The 22,087-nt window shown below is 37.6% G+C and overlaps 1 protein-coding gene across 1 annotated transcript in view; it reads left to right on the top strand.

Annotated features, from left to right (window-relative positions):
- The first annotated feature begins 19,568 nt into the window (after nt 1–19,568).
- LOC129252995 (dendritic arbor reduction protein 1) overlaps nt 19,569–22,087 on the top strand; it is a 41,868-nt gene continuing 39,349 nt past the window's right edge. The window contains exon 1 of the mRNA XM_054891204.1: nt 19,569–20,942. The gene's annotated coding sequence lies outside the window, so the exon portion shown is untranslated. The remainder of the gene's footprint in view (nt 20,943–22,087) is intronic.

Genomic DNA, 22,087 nt, shown 5'->3' with positions numbered 1-22,087 from the left:
TGGATTTTTAATTACTTTTGCAGGCGTCGAAGCCCTTGAGTGGGACTATTATGCAGCAAAAAGCAAAACGAAATATGTATATCTTGAAGTTACAAGAAAAAAAAACGATTCTTTTCTTCTGACACAGACTGTACATATATACAAGGTGGCGTCGTTCGTCAATCATATTTGACACTTGTGAATTAGACGGCTGCGGCATACCTTCTATTCAAATATGAACGAGACGTTATCAATAAAACGGTCCGCGGATGACATATGGCAAAAATAAATTTTTTGTTTTTTGGTAGGACTGTTATAAGCTTACATGGCAAATTTCAGCGTGATATATCACATAGTTTGTTTTCTGTGCTACTGTAAACAAGTCAAGCTCGAGTATGTTCTTCGAATTTAACGACGGAAATGCAAGTTGAACAAAGAATTTGTTTGAAATTTTATTATTCCAACAAAATTTCGGCTTCAGACGCCTTAAAAATGCTGTAGACAACCTATGGGGACTCTGCTCTATCGCGTGCACGTTTTTTCCAATGGTACAAATCGTTCAAAGAGGACCGTACATCAACCCAAAAAACCACGCCAAAGTCGCTCAAAAATTAAGGTTATGCTGACTGTTGTTTTCGAATACGAAGGTGTGGTGCACTCGGAGTTCCTTCCGCAAGGCCGATAGGTTAACGCTGAATATTATTTAGACGTTTTAAAGCGTTTGCGCGAGGGGACTACAAGTCATGGTTCTTGCATCACGATAATGCACCAGCTCACACATCACGTCTTGTTCGCGATTATTTGAACAAAAATAATGTTAATATCGTTCCGCAAGCACCGTATTCGCCTGATATGGCTCCATGTGACTTTTTCCTGTTTCCCAAGCTCAAGTTGCCGTTCCGTGGAAAACATTTTGAGACAATTGAAGTCATAGAAGAGAATTCGAAGAACGCACTCGAGCTTGACTTGTTTACAGTAGCACAGAAAACAAGCTATGTGACATATCACGCTGAAGTTTGCCATGTAAGCTTATCACAGTCCTACCAAAAATCAGAAAAATTTATTTTTGCCATATGTCACCCGCGGACTGTTTTATTGATAACGTCTCGTTCATATTTGAGCAGAAGCTACAAACAGACAACCAATGGAGCGCGTAAAGGTCAAAATAAAGATTTTCAGTAGGTACTCAAAATATTTTTTTTATTTAGTGAAAAAGTTATTCGAAAGCAAAATTGGATGATTAATATTGTATCTACTACTAAACGATGTGATAGCGATAATCTTTATCATATGACATCTTCGATCAAAAAGGAAGTAACAAGTAATTAGCTGAGTAAGTAGTGGTCATCACCCATTGTCTCTTGAAATCGTCAGCTTCGCACTAGCAACTCGAACTAGAGGGGTAGAAAAATACGAACACATACATAGGTACGCAGAAGCATAGAAGCATTCGCCCGTGCACACAAACACTTATATAAATACATACATATGTTCATATGTAAGTAGGCGAGTAAAACTCCATTTCATTATTTGCAACGTGTTTTTGTGAGATCGCTTGATCTGCGTTAAGGGGAGCTACCCATCTATCTGATCTTGTCACCGGTGTGGTGACTTGTCTATTCGCATTAGAGCCGACGATAAAGTTGTTAGTTGTACAGTTTCTGGCAATACCAACAAATGTTTATCAAGCCATACATAAGTATGTACATATGCCCATTCATACTTATACATATGTACGTACGTACAGTTATATGAAATATACTTTTTCTCGATGAATGAAAAGAAATGAGCAAAAAGAGAAACGCTAAGTAATCGAGCACGAGAGCGTGAATGTGATGCCAATATATGAATGGTCTTTTCCAACATTTTAACTCCACCTCTAACGCTAAACTTGGGCAAATACTTATATGCAAGCACACATACGAGGCAAACAAATATATGAACAAGACACACTTGAGCGCACATTATTGTTGTTATTTAATGTTCATTAATAATGGGATTTAGGTTGGATTTTTAACTTCACTTGAAAACAGCACCAAGTACATTATACCATGCAAATGTACCAGTATACGTAGATGTATCTTTCTACATATCTACATCCTATAAGTATATACAAATGCTGAGAAAATACACAAACGGAATTCAGTTGTTATAGCCATTTTTGAGAACTGCGTATACATTAGGTACGCTTACATATATTAGAAATTTGACATCAAACATTCTGCGTAAAAAGATTCCGAAGTTTAAAATTGTAAAGATATAAATTCAAAAATGAGTGACAAAGTTATGACCTCAAATTATTTTCCTGTTCACCACTGAGTAAAACGTAGCGTAGTTTTTATCAAAAGCAAACTTGAGAGCAACTTGTTGCCCAGCGTGTGGACTCCTCTTTCGTTTGCTTCAGAAATTGATTTTTCGCTATATTCTAAAACCTCCGTTCAAATGAAAGCATAGTGACAAGCGACACGACAAGGGAAACGGATCTGCACTTGATAAGTGAATAAGCTGAAGTGTCTAAGCAGAACTCCCATCAAGCTATATCAAGTTGTTGAGGTTTGTGTCAACTAGGGGAAGCAATACTAGGATAGGTTTTACGAGGGTTCCCATTCATATTTCTGGTCTTGGGCACTTGTTGTCAGGAGCCACCTGACGTTCTCATTGAAAAGGTTCAAAATTTTTGATGTGTGAGCCATATTAGCGTTATTTCTAGTAGCTTTACAAACTCAGCTCGTCAAAGAAATTCAATTCAGCCGTGAACATTTTTGTGTGATTATTTTTCACAATTTTTGACGTGGTTTAATACGTGGGTGGCGGCCGCCGAGGCCGAATAGGTTGTTGCGTGACTACCATTCGGAATTCAGAGCAAGAACGTCGGTTCGAATCTCGGTGGAAACACCAAAATTAAGAAAAAAGGATGTAGGCGCCAATTATATATATATATATATATAATAAGAGAAATGCATCGAAAATTGGTTCAATTTAATACAAAAGTATATTGAGATAAATTGAAAATATTTGGAAAAACAATAAAAACCTTTACAACAATGCTCAGTTTTGTGAACTGAACTTTTTTGGTGCGTAAATAACAAGATTCCCACTAAATTTTGAAAGTAAACTTTCAACGGTGAATGAACCATCAGGACTAAATATGGATTAATGTGAGTCTTAACACAATAAGATTTGCCGTAAGAACAAAGATGGCAATCTGGTGACTGACGTCCAGAAAATACGTAAGTTAAGGAGGGAGGACTTCTCGCACTTGCTAAATAGTGACAATTTCGCATGTCCGAACTGATGCGAATTCGTATTCAATGCAGTACCAGCTGGTGGTAGCAGAGGAAGAGGAAGGCGTCCTCTGAGTTGAAAAGATCAGGTGGAGAGGGACTTGGCTTCACTTTATGTGTCCAACTGGCGAAAGAAAGAAATGACTGGCGTGCTTTGTTAAACTCGGCCAAAATCACTTAAGCAGAGGGCACGAAAAAGGAGAAGGACACGTTAAAAAATATGATGACACAAATAATGATAAAGAATTCTGTAGTGGGACAAAACCCAATGAGACTTTAAGCAATTACTTTAGATCAATAAATAAACACTTGGCTAACATTACTTAAGAATTATCAATATCAAAATGAGAAAGTGAAGTACTGGAATTTTTAGGGAGGAAATAGTTATCTCCCGATGTGTCTGTCACTCGTTGCCACAAAAAATATTGCTGTGTCATGAACACTACAACTTACCACAGCGACAGACGTGAGTTCGTATTATATTTAGCCAACTTAAAATCATTCCCAAAGTTATATACTACGGCTTAATGGAGGAAGTCTTAGAAAAGTTAGAGTTTTGTGCAGTGTATAAATCGTAGTAGTTAAGGAGAGGCAATGATAGTTGAAACTCAAACCCCTTAGTTCATTTTTCAAATTTTTTTATATTTGCTAACCACGATAAATCAAGCCTACAAAAACTCTTTATCCTTTTACTTTGTTGCCGCGAGGATATGTTAGTGAGTTTTTGTAACTTTTTTGAGCGTTGAGTACTTGTCAGCGCGAAGTTGACATGTGATTTAAAAATAACATGTGATTTTTTTTTCTATCATAACCATTTACTTATTGCACAGAGTGTATGAGCGTGCATTAAAAATTGAAAATAAGCTTCCGCGCTTTTGACCGCCATTCAGTTTTGTTTGTTGTGGAGTACTTCATATAAATTGTTGTACAATAATGGCAGAACTTTCTTTTTTGCTGCTACTGTTATGGCACATACCGTTATTGTTTCGACATTGTTATTGCTTAGCTGAAGTTCTCTCTGTACGTTCGATATTTTTGAATTCGCTTTGTACACAGTTTTCTTTCGCACATTTCGCCTCTGTGTCGCTCCACCAATGGAAGTCGTCGAATGAGCCACCATCGCTGTGCACAAATCAACAACAACATTGTTGTTTACAATCTTTTCCACAGTGTGTGCATAATCGCTACAATTGCTGTCACTAATATTATTACAATACAACTGCTGTTGTTGTTGTAACTCGTATTTTTTCATCTCTTTTATGGTATATATGTTATTGTTGCTATAATTTTGAAGTCGACACGATTTACTACCGGAAAAGACAAATTAAGTTGGTTTTGCATTTGAAGCCGACTTCTCGCAGCGTTTTATAAGCATTTACATATTTACATACATACATACATTTAATTTTCAGCTACAAATACACGACCCAACCAACATCGATTAGACTCCATTTCATGCCTTGCCCCACATCTTAGACTAGCCCTGCCTTGGTTTAGAGGTCTGATAGTAGGCGTACAATTTCATTACAATAATTCAATTGTCTTCGATTTGATTATTTTATAGTTGACTACTCATAGGCAAATACCTATTTATTTTCGTCTATGTGTGTATGTATGCGCTTTATAGGTTTGTTCGAATAAATGATTGTTTGTGTTGTTTAGCATTGTGTGGGTTTTTAGAAAATTTATTTCATTCTTGCGAGTCTTTAAGATATTTTCGTATCAAGCATTCAATTACAAAATTGTTATAATAAATATGAAATTCATTCATAGAAATCGATTTGCACTCAATTCAAGTGGTGGAATTAGACAGAAAATTTATTGATTGACTTGCGAATTTATAAAATAAACAAAAATGCATGCAGTATTTACTATTTATTTATGTATGTCAAACGAAAAACACACGATAACTTGAAGCATAAATGTCAACACAAAAAAATAGAGTAAGCTGAAAACTATAGAAAGGGCGGCCGGGCTGTTCCCGTCAATTATTGCAGGGTAGAGCTGCTCTATAATGCTTATAAGGACCTTCTATGGTATATCGCTCGTTGTCAACCAATTGATTTACTCTTACATAAATGGCTTCAGACTTGGCTAATCGGCCTTAATCCAGATTTTCAGAGTGCGTTAAATGCAGATAAATCGTCACACATCACCTTTTCGCCGACTTTAAACCCATAAAGCAGCTGGCTATTCGACTAATTCGACTGCTAGGAAACAAGCGCGACCATCAGCTCCATAAAGATGATGAGCAACTTTGATCTGCTCAAGACTGTAATTGGTTTCGGTCAAGGTTTGCTTCACTTTTGTATGACTTCCTCAGAGCTTTAAAAAGTAGTACGCGCTACCGTTTTTAGCTGAAGCTACGCGGTCGCGCCATTTAGCAAAAGTTAAGGAAGAGACGATCTCGCACCTTCTGTGCCACTCTTTTGCTCTACCCAGGCGAAGATTCACCCCTTTAGGTGCAAATCAGAGATATTCTAACATTTTTGCAAAGGACACATTGATTTTAGAAAGTGCTTCAGAAACTCCAGCTAAACTTCAAATAAATATTCAAATTAAAGCGAGGTCTATTCATCCTCGGTGGTAATAAAGGGTTTTCCAATAAGAGGTGTTATTGGAGGTCTTTTCCCGTAAAATAACAATGATCATAAAAAATCGTTAATCATCTCTCGATAGCGCAATCCATTCACCGTAACTGTTATCCAGCTTTATTTCCGAAAAAGTAAGGTCCAATATCTCCGCCGGACCATAAATCGCACCAAACAGTCACACGTTGAGGATAGTGAGGCTTTTCAACAATAACTCTTGGATTTTCTGAGCCCCAGATCCGACAATTTTGCTTGTTGACGAAGCTACCGAGGTGGAAATGGGTATTTTTTGATGGAGTTCCGGATCCTTTTTGTTGTAACGTAACTAATTTATCGATTATCACACAACTAATTTTTGCGCCGTATCTCATCTCTAATATTAATACCAATCTCTCTTTCCTTTTTATATTTGTACGCTTAACAAACCACATTGAAATTCGGCAACCTAATTTGAAATAAAGAAATATCAGCAATTCGCGATATTTACTGAATAAAAAGTATATAGGTGTTTTCTTTATATTATTGGCAGAGGTCACTCGATCCAACACTTTTCATGCATTTGAACGACCCAATCAGCAAAGACACGTCGTTGTTGATAATCGGCCGGCCTGAGTTCTTGTGTGTGGACTTTATAAGCCTTAATACCCAAATCTTTATGCAAAATACGGTGTAATGACGTTTGTGGTATGCCTCATTCCAAAGAACGACGAGGAATGGACAAACCTGGGTTTTCTTCAACACTTTCGGCTACAATTTTTGGTTTTGTGCTACTGCAAATATCTTGCATGGGTTCGCTTTGAATAAAACGAAACCTCCAACTGGATACACAAATAATATGAAATAAAATAGAGAAACTGTAAGTACATAGAAAATATAACCGAACTCGGGTGCTCGTTCGGCAGCTCGAATACAGAAGAATGCAGCAAATTTAAATGTAAACAAATCTCTGCTATTTTGACAGGTCAGCACTTAGGTCGGTGGGGCCCTTTCAGAGAAGAAGAATGATGATCATTATCTCTGTAAATGTCCAGGTTTGGTAGCTAGATGATTAAGGTCAGTGCGTGCTCCTTTATTCGCCCGCCTGGGGCCCAACCGGAATCCCATCAATCAATCATTTATCTATTATCAATCCACTACATCAACAGCTCTGGTTGGCTGTTGGAGGTATCATAATCGTATTTAAATGGAGCTTTAGTGCTATTTGGGAAATGCCAGAGTGGTATTTCAGCCATTTCTCTTACCTGCTTAGCTCTGTCAAACATATTAAGAGCCGGGTTGGGATTGCTACTTTACCCGAAAATAAATTCTCCTGCCAAATTAAAGTGTTTTATGGTCGTAAAAACCTTCCCTAAGCGTAGGGATGTGTCAACATTCTATGTTGAATATGAATAGTTAAACTACAGTAAAACCAATCGATGCCCTCAAAAGAACTCAATGCGGCTCTATTTTTTCGAAACACAGTAAAATAATATGATGATGGCTTTATTGTTGTTCAAAATATTTTGCTTGGAAGTCAATACACTTGTACATTCGCTTGAACTAATTTTCTTTGCCACTCAGAAGTGGCTCCAATAGCTTCTTCAGGCGTTGAGAAGCATTGGTCTTCCATTTTATTTTCATGTTCGGGAACAAAAAGAAATCATTAGGTGCCAAACCAGGGTTGTAAGGCGAATGAATCATTAATTCGATCTTTTGAGTACTCAAAAGCTCTTTTGTGTAAGCCGATACGTAAGAGCTCCCATTGTCTTGGTAAAGTATGTTTCGTCTTCGGCAATTAATTTTCCTTAATTCTCCGTAAAATTCTGGCAACAAATGGTTGTGTAGCACTCAAAATTGACTGCTTCTTAGTTTCTTCGTGGTACAGTTGTGGCATGACCAGATTTCCCGAAAAAATAGGCGACCATTTGCTTTGGGGTTCCTCTTTTGCGAAGAACTTTTGCTGGATTAAGCCAACATGGCACCTATACTGTCTATTGCTGTTTTGTTCCCGGCTTATATGTGTACATCGAAGATTCGTCACCTGTTACAATATCACAGGCATGTTTTGAACCATTGCGGCTGCATTTCTTGAACATTTCTTTGCAATAACCGACACGAGTACAACTCCTTCTCTGGGCCATTGTCAAATAATGCGGAAACGAGAACAAATCTTTCATGACCAAATGTTGATACAATATTGAATGTATTGTACAATATAATTGAATGTATACGTATACTGGTCCAGCTAATGCCCAAGGATACCTGTATCAACCGATATTTCACATGACGATTTTGCGTTATCAGTTAACACGCAACTTCGATTGTTTCTGGCCTTCACAAAATTCATTCTGCACGTATCGACGGCCATGTTGGAACTGGTTTTACCACCGTATCCAAGCGTGCATTCCACTGTGGCTAATCATCTCTCGTTGGCGCACTCCATTAACCTGCAGCACCTGTTATTGGAAAACTCTATATTTTCATTACTTACGGTTTTTTGCTATTTTAGTAAGTACCGCTGGAATATTGTTTGTTAATATATTGTAAGAAGCAATTTTGTTTTTTTTTCGAAGAAAATATCGAATTACAGCTCATCGGAGGTAATATTGCAAAGTCGACCCTGTTACAAGGCAACCCTCGTAATAAAAAATAGACCGGCGCATATAACTACTTTAATGGGTCCTCCAAAGTACTTTACCAAATTTGTTCTCCAAATTTGTGGTGTTCATCTTGAGGGGCTTCGCAGAAGCTGATGTAACCCCATATTTTTTAGGAAAACCTTTTTCATAGTCCTTCATGGTTTGAATTTCCTGTCAAGGATCCATCGCTGCTAGAACCGATTTTTAGTGTATCCGCAGCGCGTTTTGCATTCGAGACCAACTGGCGGAATGCTACGCACAAATATGTATGTACATTAAGATACGACGGCCAACATCATCATCTGCGCTTTTCGTAAAATTCGGTATTGATTAATGAAATTTATTTATTTTACATAAACGTAATAAAAACTTACCGGCAGCGCTGCCAGCTGAAAATTCATGTGCCCAGCTGTCTCAATCTGCAACCGTTTTTACCCATGTATGTAGCTATGTAAATTGTAGGTGGTTTTGAAATTACTCATTTTCGTTTTTCCTGGGTATGTTCTAATTTTTATTGCAGTTTATGTTAAAATATGTATGCATTATAAACTTAGTGGGATATGCATACATATTTTAATGCCTGTATATTACGTATAAGTGATATAAACATTTGGCACGCGCTAACCACGCGGCACATTCCCTCTTTAGTGCGATATGTGAACCATTTTTAGAAACATATGAACATTTGTTTGCCTTGTTTAACGCACGAATGGCCAACTTTATACACCCATGAAATCATGGGCCACAGAGTAACGCATGAACTCATTTGAAATCATTTTTATTATCAACTTGGCATAGTTTGCGAAAGATAAACAACATTTCGGTTCTAAATTCGCATGTGTGAAATGCGTATACAAATTTGCCACCCCTGCAGGGAAAACCTGAAGTGATGCAAAGTTTGAGGGCAAGCCTCAAACGATTTCATTCATTGCGAAACACTTCGTTATTCATGTGGTGAGTATTGGGCTCTGTATTTAGAGGGTAAAAGTAGTCAAAGTAAAGTAAAGTAAGAAAAAAATCAAAGATTAAGATTTTGCCACGATTTCGGTGCGGCGAAATTGACCTACGCTTCTGATACAGTGACTTGCTGGCTTGCATAGAGCTAGAGGACTATTATTTTTTTTTTTTCTAAGTAATATGTAAATAAAATTCAATACAAAAAAAAACTTCAATAAATGCAACCTACTGCGTCGAAATTGAGTTTTAATAAAATAAAAAATGGGAAAAAGAAATCTGTTATTTTCTCGGTAGATGACTGTAGTGATCGATATCTCGCAAAGCATCGATCAGAAACAATTTAACGTGTAAGCTCGTTTTCAAGGCGACATTTCACATAAAAAAAATCGTTTGCTGTTTTTTGTTTGTTCCATGCAGTTATGAGCTACAGGGTGTTAACAAAGGAAGTCAACAAAGAGGAAATTCGGTGCATTTTACAGTTTTTTTTTATTAAGGCGAAAACGCAAGCCAAGCCGCTGAAAATGTGAATTCTGTTTATGGTGCCGATGCTGGTTTCGTCGATTCCGTTCAGGTTTTTCTGATGTAAAAGAAAATGCCGATAATGTCGACAAAATCACAGAAATAATCGAAGTTGACCGACAGTTTACTAGTCTTAGCGTCGCCCAGAAGCTAAAGTTCGACCATGAAACTGTTTTAAACCATTCGCGCAAAAATAATGGATTTCTGTTTCACAAACTAATATAACAAAAATTAAATGATTTACTTCAGTCTAATCGCTTAGAATGCAATTTAAGAACAAATATACGAAAGCACTCTATAATAAATGAATTCAATTAACTGCGTCATTGGGACAGCAAAAACAATATAATCTAATGAAAGCAGCTACTGCAGCTTTAGTAAGGGAAGCTTTGAGGATATTTGACTGATTTTTGTGGTTTTTACATTAAAAAAAAATACGGTGTCTTCGTAATTTTGTGTAAGAATATCAAGCAACTCAGAGCAAAACTGAGGGAGATATACTCGTAGAACTTTGACTGAATGAATTTGGTAAGAAAAACTTGGAACTAGTGAGACCTTGAGGACATTTTATTGATTTTTTTACAACATCGGATTTTCTGCTCAGAGCGCTATGACTTTAAAGGAGGTTGGCCTCTGAAGGCCATATCCTGTAGGACATAGTAACATTTCGAGGCAGATTTCTGCTTTCTTCTGTGTACTTCGTACAGATCACTCTATCCGCAAACCGGGTTTTGGGGGTTGTGCCAGGGCTATCTTTCCAAGCAGGCTGGATTGGAAGTAGAGAGGAATCTGCACGTCCATAGGCACCTCTGTTTTCCCCGACGGCTTCAATATTGAATCTGGAGTGGAAGCGGGGGTTTTCTATAAATCAGCCAATATTTCATTTTTTTAAACTGCCGAAAACTAGTAGTGTTTTTCGTGATTCCGCAGGCATTAAAAATGCTCAGGGATCGCTGTTGGATATTCCGATATTGAAGGAGAAAGAGGATAGACAAAGCCGCCGCAATGTTCCGGCTCTCTCTGTTCTCTCTCAACACCTGCAAGGATGAGATCAAGCGACTCAATCCTGCAGGAAAGATTGCCTATGAGCTTGCCAGGAAGGGATAGATAGAACCGGTTTCTTTTGTCCCCATCTGAGACATCGGTGTCACCTTGACCGTTATTAAAGGGAAATTGCAAAGTTGCTTGATTAAAAAAGCGCAAGATAGATGGAGCTCTATTTTATCGTGCGCTATCTCAAAAAATCTTTGGCCCCAGTACAATGAACCCAAGACGCAACTCAAAGCGGTGGTCACCGGTCACTGGGAAATTGAACTTATGCGGAGAAGCTTAGACTTTCGAACAACTGCCATTGCAGAGGCTATGGGGATCCTGCAGGGAAATAAGTTGTTGAACACTTTCTTTGCAAATGTCCGGGCTCGGCGGCTAGGCGCTTGAGATTTCTTAGTGTGCCTTTTGGGGATAGCCAGAGGCAGTTCTCCGGCCTAGATCCCTTTTCTCTCCTCCACTACATCAGCAGCACTGGATGGCTGTAGATGTTTTTAGCAATCTAACCTACTATCGACCTATTATCAGCCCCAAAATGTGAATCTGATATACAGCTTTTCATTCCCTCCAATTCTGCTTAGTTTAATATTTTGTAGACTTTTTTCAGATAATTACACGAGTAATAAATAATTTTTTCTTCGTTTCATTACCTCAATCTAAATGTTTAATCAATATACTATTTTCTTTTTTAATAACTAACTAATAACCCGTGTACGCCCTGTCCGAGCTCTTCCTCTTATTTGTGGTGTGCGTCCTGATGTTGTTCTACAAATGGAGGGACCTACAGTTACAAACCGACTCCGAACGGCAGATATTTTTTATGAGGAGCTTTTTCATGGCAGAAATACAATCGGAGATTTTCCATTGCCTGCCGAGGGTCGACCGCTATTAGAAAAAAAACTTTTGGTGTTTCACCGAGATTCAAACCTACGTTCTCTCTGAATTCCGAATGGTAGTCATGCACCATTCGGCAACGGCGGCCGCCAATTGCAAAAGCTCTAAATCTTCCGGTAGGGTGATTAATTTTGTGCCACCTTGTACGAAGAGCTGTTACAGCACTGTCGTGATTATTTGTATCAGCTGCTTGCGATAGTAAATCTACAAAGCCTGCAAATATTTCAAAGCCAGATAAAAGTTGATAATTTGGTTTTTTATACTTTTCGAAGTTAAGTTGTAAATCAGAGTTTTGTTTCTCGAACTTAACAATGATTCAAAAACCGAAAAAGAAATGCAAATTTCAAAATAATTTATCAAAAAAGCCAATTCGTAGAACATCGCCGAGCGAAATTCTCCAGTTACTGATAAAAGGGCAACAGCCATTGCTCTACATTCACTAGTAGCAGTGCATCAGTTCGGCTCTGGTGGACTTTCCTGCGGGGTATTACAAGTATGAAATATTATTACACACACAGGCCACTATATGTTTTTTCGCACAGCTTAACATTTGTGCAATGCGCGCTAATTAGACATGGCCAAGAATAAACGCACACGAAATATTTGAGGAATCCCTGACGTCGAACGAGCGTCGGTCTCGCGCATCATGAACAACAACCGCCTGGCTGGCTGATATTGAACTCATGCGCTGTTTATGATCACCGGCATAGAAGGAAAAACAAAATTACACCGATTCACTGCATATTTGTATGTTTGTGTGTGCGCACATGTAAACAATTTTGCATTAGACGCGAAGGTAAATTCGAATATTCAATTGTGCGCTTATTTGCCGAATATTTAGCCACCTTTGCAAACGTCATTCTGATGCTGCGATTGTGTGCCGAAAATAATTGAATTCTTGGGAATTTTTTTGTTTTTATTTTTAGTTTTTTAACTCAGCGCGCGAGCAAATGAAAATAATATACAAAAATGTGTGCGAAGGTGAAGGTGAGTTGAAGCGATACGCACGCAAGGTTTACTTTGATGGGTATATATGTATGTATGTAAGTGCTTATGTGCATATGTGTGTGTGAATGTAAGGGTGTGCATAAATATTGTGGCTAACTGGCAGCGAAGCGTTGGGCCAACGTCATCACTTGAGAACGCCCGAGGAAGTACATACTTTGCATGCGTATTAGCTAGGGGAAGTGACTAGAAGAAGGGGAAACCTCTGAAGCTCACCACTTACAAATTTCATGCAGATGTATTGTTACATTTTTACACTTAGATATGGAGCCAACAATTTTAGTGCAACCGGCAGCAAGTGTAACAGTGACGTCGTAAGTTGTTACGTCATTGTTTTGTTGTTGGTATTTTTATGCACACTGCAACCACCACTTGTGGGTGTGCGCGCTGCTCGCACGTGTCCCATCGAATCAAGCGCAACGTCGTCCTTTCATTCATAAACTGTAAGCGAATAAAGCACATGTATGTTTGTTTGTATGTGTGTATGCATGGGGATATTTATACTGTCAACACCACAACTATATAGGCGCAAACTAACATTCAATAATCTCAAAATAGTGCAATTATCGCTTTGGGAAAATTTCTGTAAACAAATTGTTTTTAATTTTAGCTATGCGCCGCACACTTCATGTCTATTTTTGATGCGGCATGGCTGCCCTGGCCGCATCCGCGGATAAACCTGCCCACTTTTGCTATTCTCTTTTAGTTATATTTAAAAATAAATTTCAAACACATTTAGTTCACTATGACCGGTGGTAGAGTATATACTTATATACATAAGTGTATGTGTGTAGGCAGCACTAGTGGCGTTCTATACACTTGAAAAACGTTTGCTGCTGTGGGGGCGGTGCAACTCAGGTGTGAACACTGATGTTGACGTAATGACCGCTCAATTGCCCGACTTGACCAGCGCGGGAATGTAAGCAATGCCTTAATGGGGTTTGCTTTCTCATCCCGCCAAAATCGTTAAGCAAATATCTTAGAAACTAATCGATACTCTACAGCAAATACTACAGTTTTATTCACTGAGTGTGGTTTAGTGTTGTAGAGCTTCAGCTGTTCGTAACAGAGGGAAAGTAATTGTAATTTTTGAATATTTCCGTAATATGAGCACCTGAGTACTCTTATGTGTGTCGATCATTCTTTCTCTCTACAATACTAAATAGTTGTTGCAATTGTCATTGCTCGTCCACTTATCACATTTAACAGCTACAAATTCTGTAAAATTACTGTTACGCACTGTTACAGCTGAAGTGTTTTTACTAAGTTACCTGTATATTTAACATAAGCTGGAGCGAAATTTCGATAGCGAATAGAGGATTTGGTGTTTCAACCTGGTTTGGTATTAGTGTAATTTTGGCATGACTTACGATTTAAACAATGTTCCATTTCTCAGCGAGAAGTGTTAGTATGATTTGCGGAAAATTAAATCCTGTAGAGTACTAATAGCATAACTATGAAATGCAGGGAGACAGTTAACTTTTCAGAGGGCATCTCTATATTAAACTAACGAATTGCTAACGTAGCAAATAGAGGGATGACGAACAGGAGGGATTGATAGTACAAACACATTGACGCTACGATAGGCAGCAGCTATTAAATATTATAAAAATATTAGTTTGGGGAAAAATAAATCCGTTATTTTTTTGCTAGATAGCTGTAGCGATCGATATCTGGTAAAGTGTCGAACAAACAATTTAAAGTTTATGTTAGTTCTCAAGGAGACATTTCACACTAAAAAAATTATTTTGCTGTTTTTTGTTTATTCCATTCAGTCAAAAAGTAGAAAATTTGGTAGATTTTACAGTTTTTCTTTGATAAAGGCGAAAATGCAAGCTAGACCGCTGAAATTGTGAATGGTGTTTATGGTGCCGATACTAAACAGCTAATTAAGTGGAATTTTGGTTTTGTCGATTCCCGTTAAGCATTTTTGAAGTTAAAGATGCACCTCTCAAAGGCAGGTCCTCGAAAATATCGTTCAAATCACAGAAATAATCGAAGTTGACAGGGATGGTAGTAGTCGTAGCATCGCAATGGACCATGAAACCATTTTAAACCACTTGCGCAAAAGTTATACGCAAAAAAAATGAATTTCAATCACATAAGTATGCACCCAAAGGGTGAAATTGTAGATGTCTCCAAGTTAAATCTATGTAAAGGGTGGTTAAATTTCAAGGGCCGGTGTTGAATGTGAACAACACATAAAGGTCAAGCTTTTTTCTGCATTTCATTTGACATTTTTCAATTTCAGACTAATTCAATTTTAAGCATGGAAAGATACACAATGCGTTAAAGCTATTCAGGCTTATTATGAAAACGGGCGTTCAATTCAAAATGCATATCGAAGAAAATCATCTTCAGTGATGAGGCACATTTTCACCTCAGTGGATTCGTCAATAAGCAGAATTCTCGCATTTGGGCGAATGATAATCCAAGAGTGATTGCGGAAAAACCAATGCACCCACAAAGAGTGACTGTTTGGTATGGGCCGACGGCATCATTGGGCCGTATTTTTTCCAAAATGAGGCCGGTCAAGCAGTTACTGTGAATAGTGTTCGCTATCGTGAGATGATAATGAGCTTTTTATGGCTCGAATAGGAAGATATGGATGTGGACGATATGTGGTTTCAACAGGACGGTGCCACTTGTCACACAGCTAACGAAACAATGGCTCTTTTGAGCGAAAAATTTGATGGCCGAATAATCTCACATCTCGGCGATGTCAATTGGCCGTCAAGATCATGTGATTTGACACCATTGGACTTCTTTCTTTGGGATTATTTGAAAGAAAAGGTTACGTCGATAAGCCAGCAACAATTCAAGAGCTAAAGGATGAGATAATTCGGCACATTAACGGCATAGAACCTCAATTATGCCTCAGCGTCATCGAAAATTTGGACCATCGGATGGAGCGGTGCCGCCGAGGTCATTTGGCTGATATTTTGTTGCATGCGTAATTGAGTCATACCAATATTATCATAATAAAGAGAACTGACAATAATTTTCTAAAAATATTGTATTTTATTAAAGTCAACACCGGCCCTTAAAACTTACCCACCCTTTTTTTCTAATTTGGATGGCAACAACTCGCAGATGTAGTGGTGTTGCCTCTAAAATAAATATAAAATGCTAACTTTCAGTAAAATTGTATAGACTTCGCGTTCTTTGGTAAAAAAAGCACTAAAAAAGTTATACTTTTCTAAATGTACTTTATCTACACTATATCTCTTTATCTGTGTTGCACTATGAGTAGAAATATATTATAAATCAGCCACTATTACTATTTTTGATTGCTTGACACTTCTTGTTTGGAATAATTTTTATTTAAATGTCAAAATTGTCAGTTTAAATTAATGCATTTGCCAGGTTCAATTGTTCGGTATACCTGCAGCAAATACAACGAATGTGTTCATTCGTGTGCTTAACCACGGTGGGTCTATCTGGATAACAAGTATGTGCAAGATGGCGTAAAATTAATCACCCTATTTGGTTTTCGAATCATTGTTTTACTGAAAAAAATTATTTTGAGTGTTGGAAATCTTTGTGTGACCTCTACGCGCTCCATTGCTTGTCTCTTTGTAAACAACAGCTGTCTAGTTCACAAGCGTCAAATATGACTAACGTACGACGTAATTCGCAAAACTTATAAATTCTCCAATATGGTGATTAAATTTGCGCCACCTTGTATAAACAGCTCAAGAAAAAGAAAAACAATGGCAAATAACACACTTTGCTGCAACTAAAAAAAAACGAACAGAAGCCGTTAATAATTTGAATAAAACTTGACAGATGGGCTGTACATTTTTGACATATCTACTGATGATAGCATTTTTGGTCCAATCGGTAACAAACGTGCACGCTTGTTATCAAGTAGCAATGAAAAGTTGCAAAATATTTTGTTTTTTTTTCCTAATTTCAATTTGCATTTTTTACGTTTTATATGTTTAGTACTTATGGATTGAATTTTCACTGTTTACTAATTTAATTTTTTTATATTCAAAATGAATTGTTTTTTGTTTATAAATATTATCTAATATGGATTTCACTATTACGTTTTTTGCACAAATTTTTGGAAAAATATTTAGAATTTTTTCATCTAACACAATTTTTTTAAAAGTTGTAGGACCTATCGCCAAATTTACCGTAAGTCGCATGTATTTCTTTTAAACTTTTTTTTTGCACGCATTTCCAAGGAATGTATCTACCATGTAAATCCGAGTTGGGTTTTTTTCCCCTTTGTAGAGCTCTGGAACGCATTCTGGATTAGGTCCGTTTTAAGTCTGTAAAGTTCATTCTTACTTAAACCTGTTTTACTTCAATTCTCCATAGAGCAACAAAATTCTAAAGCCGCGCATTGTATTTATTGAATACGAAAATCATATCACTATTCTATAGCGATTCGCACCAGCAACATAAATACTCATTTGTAGGATACGATTATCGAATATTACAATGCATAAGCAGCACCTGTCTGCAGCCAAGCATTTTAACATAAATCCCTCTCATGCTAAAATACATAAAACTGTTACTACGACTTAGTTCACTACGAATGTGTAACGGTTCCGTGACAGTGTCATACGAAGTCTGTGCTCTGTTAGCCAGCAATTATTCAACTATCCCCTCGGTCAACCCGAGCCAAAGGCTTAGAATGCCAAAAGCAAGTCTCACGCGGAGATAACAATTTTGGAATATGTCTACATCTAGACACTGGGTATTTCATCACCTAGACGCCCCTTCTAAGCTCAACTACTAAATGGCTACGGTTGGTTTAGGTGCGAGTAGTACCAGCAATTGTCATTAAAATGGCGTTATTGAGTGGGGTAAATATTATAAATGGCTCCTCCCTGCTGAACTGTTCTACATTGGAACTCATTCCTCATAAAAGTGCGGATGTACAACTATTCCATCAGCACGCCGACCAAATTTATAACAATTGTATTTTATTTTTAGGTATTTAAAATTTTGTAATAGCTTACAATTACAGTAAAATATTAAGCCAGTGCCAAATAAAAAGTCGTTAAAGTGGGCAATATAATTAACAACAAATTTCACCCTCGGCGACCTAATGTGCATCTGTGCTTGTCCATTTGTTTCCATCATTTCAAAAATCCGTATGTCAACGCCCAAAATTATCTCAACTGCTTATGCATAAACATACATACACCCACATATCTAAGCAAATATTAGTACACAAATTAGCATCAACAAGTCACTCGTTCGTTCCTTTCCTTATATGGATTCGCACTCTTCGTTTCGAACTAAAACAGCACAAATGATTCAGTCACAACACCGGTAAACAATAAACAAAGACGTAAGAGTTCCACAAAAATTTTCAAATAAATTTTCGTTGATGACGTCGGTGAAGGCTGAAAGCCAAATAATGCAATAAAAATCTAAACAAAAGGAAAATATAAATGTACATATACGTGTGTATGTATGTATGTATATGACAACGTATGTATGTATCCCTTTGTGTGTGCCACAAATGTATTGTATAGCTAGAATTTAGCAGCAAATTAGATAAACATAAAGAGCGAGCGCATGAAAACGTAATGTAAACAGGAACAAAATTGCGCTGCTAAACATAATAAGCGAATAAAATAAGATATGATAGTTTGGTTATTTAGCAGAATGAGCAAAGCAACGAGAAATTAGAACTTATTAGAAAACGTATTGTGGTGAGTGTTATTTACTCACCACAGCCACTAAATGGCAATCAAAAAAGTAAAAATAAACACCAAAATTAAATGAGCATTCAAGCGGAGAGTGAAAATAAAAACAACTCTTTTAAATATACATATTTTTATTTGTGTGTATGCGTGCACTTAATTCGTTGTGCACTTGTGGCTGTGTGTGTGTGTGTTGGAATGTGTACGCTCTGTGTGTTATAGCCGTTTTTGTTGCTAGCACCAGCAGAAACAAACTGTTGATTGGTTGAAGTGCGCTTGCGCCAGCCCCGTCTGCACGAAAATGGCTGCAAAACAGGGAGGTGACCCACACCACGATTGGCGCTACGTGCCGTCGTTCTCCACTCAAGGCACAAACAAATAAACAAGTACATAGGCACAGCAAGTTTGTGCAAGTGTACAGCGTGTTTTTCGAAGTTCGAAAAGTGGCACATCATGTAGGGGAAATATTATTTTCTGTAGCTCTCGCGCTCATAGCGCTGGTACTGAGCGCACCGGCCCCTATTCGGCTGATGGTAACTACGTAAGCAAGCGGTTAGCTGGGCCATGGTTGGGGAGCACGCAAGCCGGCTAAGCACACACATTCAAACCATTGTGTATGTGTGTGTAAGTGTGTGCTGGGCCATACAGCCGCATTGCTTGTGGCTGGCTGGCGGCTGATAGATGCCGAAGCGGCTGCAAGTTGAATTTTCATTCATAAAAACCAAATGTGTGCTCTTCGCGTGCTTCAGTTGTGTTCGAACAAGCGCGTCGGTTAGTTCTCTAATTGCTCCAAGCAAACAAGCATCAACGGCTAATAGAAAAGCAAAAGCACAGCAACAGCAGCTATCAAACACATACAACAGAAAGCAAGAAATACAAGTGGAAAAATTTAAATTCAATTATTGAAAATTCGAGTGTGAAAAGTAAAAAGTGATTAAGAAAAAACAAAACTCAGTGCAAGCAAACACGCGCTAAAGAACATTGAAAAGTATTTGCAGAAATATAAGAAATTTTGTGAAAACAGAATTACCTACAATAGACTTTTCACCACCAATGCGAGCGCAGAAAAATTGATTGAGTTAACTGCGTGTCAAATTAGCAATTTCGGTTGTGCAACAGAGTCTATCGCAAAATAAAAAAATTATGCAAATAAAATAAAAACAACATCAGCGCATGAACTTGAACTTGGTGGACCTTAATTGGTAAATTGCAAAGCTTAAAAGCCAACCAATAAGTATTTTCTGATATTTAGTGTTTTAAAAAGTGCCAAGCAAAGTGAATTCTCTACAACTAACACAAACAGCAGGTGAGAACCGTGAAAAAGAAAGTGTCCACACACGAAGTTTGTTGTTGGGTGCCTGTTTTACTTTCTGTGTGTGCGGTGCGCCAAGATAAAAAGTGAAAGGATTTTATTTTATTAGATCAAACAGTCGGCCAGTCAGTCAGTCAGACAACAATTTGTTGGTATAACAACTTTATACGCACCTATATATGCACGCTTATGTATGCACATACCCAAGTACATACATACACACATACATACAGACGTCTATGCAGTGCATGTCCGTATGTTAGTTAGCCGAAGCGGCCATACGACAAACGCCTACACCCCCACAGCGTGTAAACGGCGTAGAGCAGCAATAGCAACAACAACAACAATAGCAGCACAAATCAAACAAAGCAACAACAAGTAGCTACCCAGTGTTGAATGAATGCATGAATGAATCGCTCTACTGCGCGCACACAAACATACATTTTGCAAGCATACAATTTTATGCAGATAACCAGCGACTCTTAGTGACGTATTTTGTACGCATTTGCTAGTATCAGTCGCCCGGCTGTAATTCTGTTGGTTTCTTTTTTTTTCATTATTGTATTTTGCACGCGTTCGCGTAAACTTTTATCGATTTTTTGCGCGCAACACGCCAACACACACACACACGCACGCACTCAATACACCAGCAACGCATCTACCCATAAATAAGTGTATTTAGAGTACGGGAATTTGCAGGCTGAAACCTTAACTCAAATAACTCAGCAAATGCGCGTCACACACTCGACCGGCATTAGCCGCTATCCCTGCTCCCCGTGCCGTGTCGATCGCAAACAAATTTGTGAAAGTTTACACTCACTGTGCGTGTTGCTTAAAGTGTAAAATATTATAAAAAAAAGGATAAAAAATAAAAAGGAAAAGTGGAACATACGCAAGCATTAAAAAAAAATACTTTAAGCCAAAAAAAAAATAAAAGAGTTCAGCACTCCAAAGGTCCTGTGCACGTGTGAAAGCAACAGAGAAGGTGGGCTGCGGCGTCACACAAGCGCACACAGCAGCAAGTGCAAAATTCGTTGAATTCTTCTACTAGTGCCATTCATATCCAGGTGAGTGGGTGTTGAATTTCAGTAAAAAACTAAATTTAGTAAAAAAATTTCAATAAATTATAATCAAAATAATTATTGTGATAATAAATGTGTTGTAAATAGTAGAAAAATAGTAGTTGAAATAAATTAACCAATGCTTACATTTGCTTACACGCTTTGAAATTGTGTGGTTTTATTTCACCCTCGTAGCATAGTTCACGTAGCGACTGTAGTGGGTAGTTGGCTGTTGCGCACACATCGTGGCACTCGTAGCAAATATTATTTAGAGCCAATATTTTTATGTATATTTGTAAGTAGCAATAAGTTAATATGTAAAAAAAATATTTTAAGTTAAAAATTAAAAATAAAAAATTTCAAATAATTTGTTAATTCATATAAATTTAGTCTATAAAAATACAAGTTTCTTACAGTCTATAGACGCATAAAAAGTTTTTTACCAAAAGCACTAAAAACTAATTACAATTACAAACCCATTCTCATCAACCTTACGTGCGAGCCATCCCATAGATTTTCACTGATGTTCAGAACTGGGCAATGTGGGAGCCATGCTAAAGTTTCAAAATTTTTGAACGCAATCCAAGTTTCGACCAAACTTGAATGCTATGCAGGTGCATTTCGCTGTTGAAAGAACCAATCAATAGCTCCAAATGTGTCACAAATCTGAGGGGAAAAGATGATTCCAACAGCGCTTAGCTGTTTCCTGTCATTTTGTAGTCTACAATCTGCACTTTGAATGCGCCATAGTACGATTTTGCTCCCCATAACAAAACACCAACTTCACTTTCAAGATGTCGACTCAATTACCTTTCCTCCTTTCTTAAGTATCTTCTCTCTTTTCTTAAGTCATGAAAATAGTAATTGCATCCATTGCATTGTGAACTTCTTTTCTTCACTAAATACCCCGTTTTTCCACTCAACGGGATCGTTATTTGTAACAGAACTCAAAGCCAAGTGATCCCTTGCAAAGTCGGGTTGAAATTTATTCAAAATTGATTCTTTTTCTCATTTTTTATGCTTCAGATATGGCGCTTTAAGAATAGCTTTGCGAACGATTGATTTGCTGGCTAGGGCATTAGCCATTTCTTTAATTTTTGCTGTTGGAAGTGTGGAATTTCATGCAATCCTAAGGGCTTTGCAGTTTTCAT

The sequence above is a fragment of the Anastrepha obliqua genome, chromosome 1, assembly GCF_027943255.1.
Source record: "Anastrepha obliqua isolate idAnaObli1 chromosome 1, idAnaObli1_1.0, whole genome shotgun sequence".
NCBI classification, from domain to species: domain Eukaryota; kingdom Metazoa; phylum Arthropoda; class Insecta; order Diptera; family Tephritidae; genus Anastrepha; species Anastrepha obliqua.
Note: the sequence above shows the minus strand (reverse complement) of the source record. Positions and strands in the feature narration are given on the sequence as shown.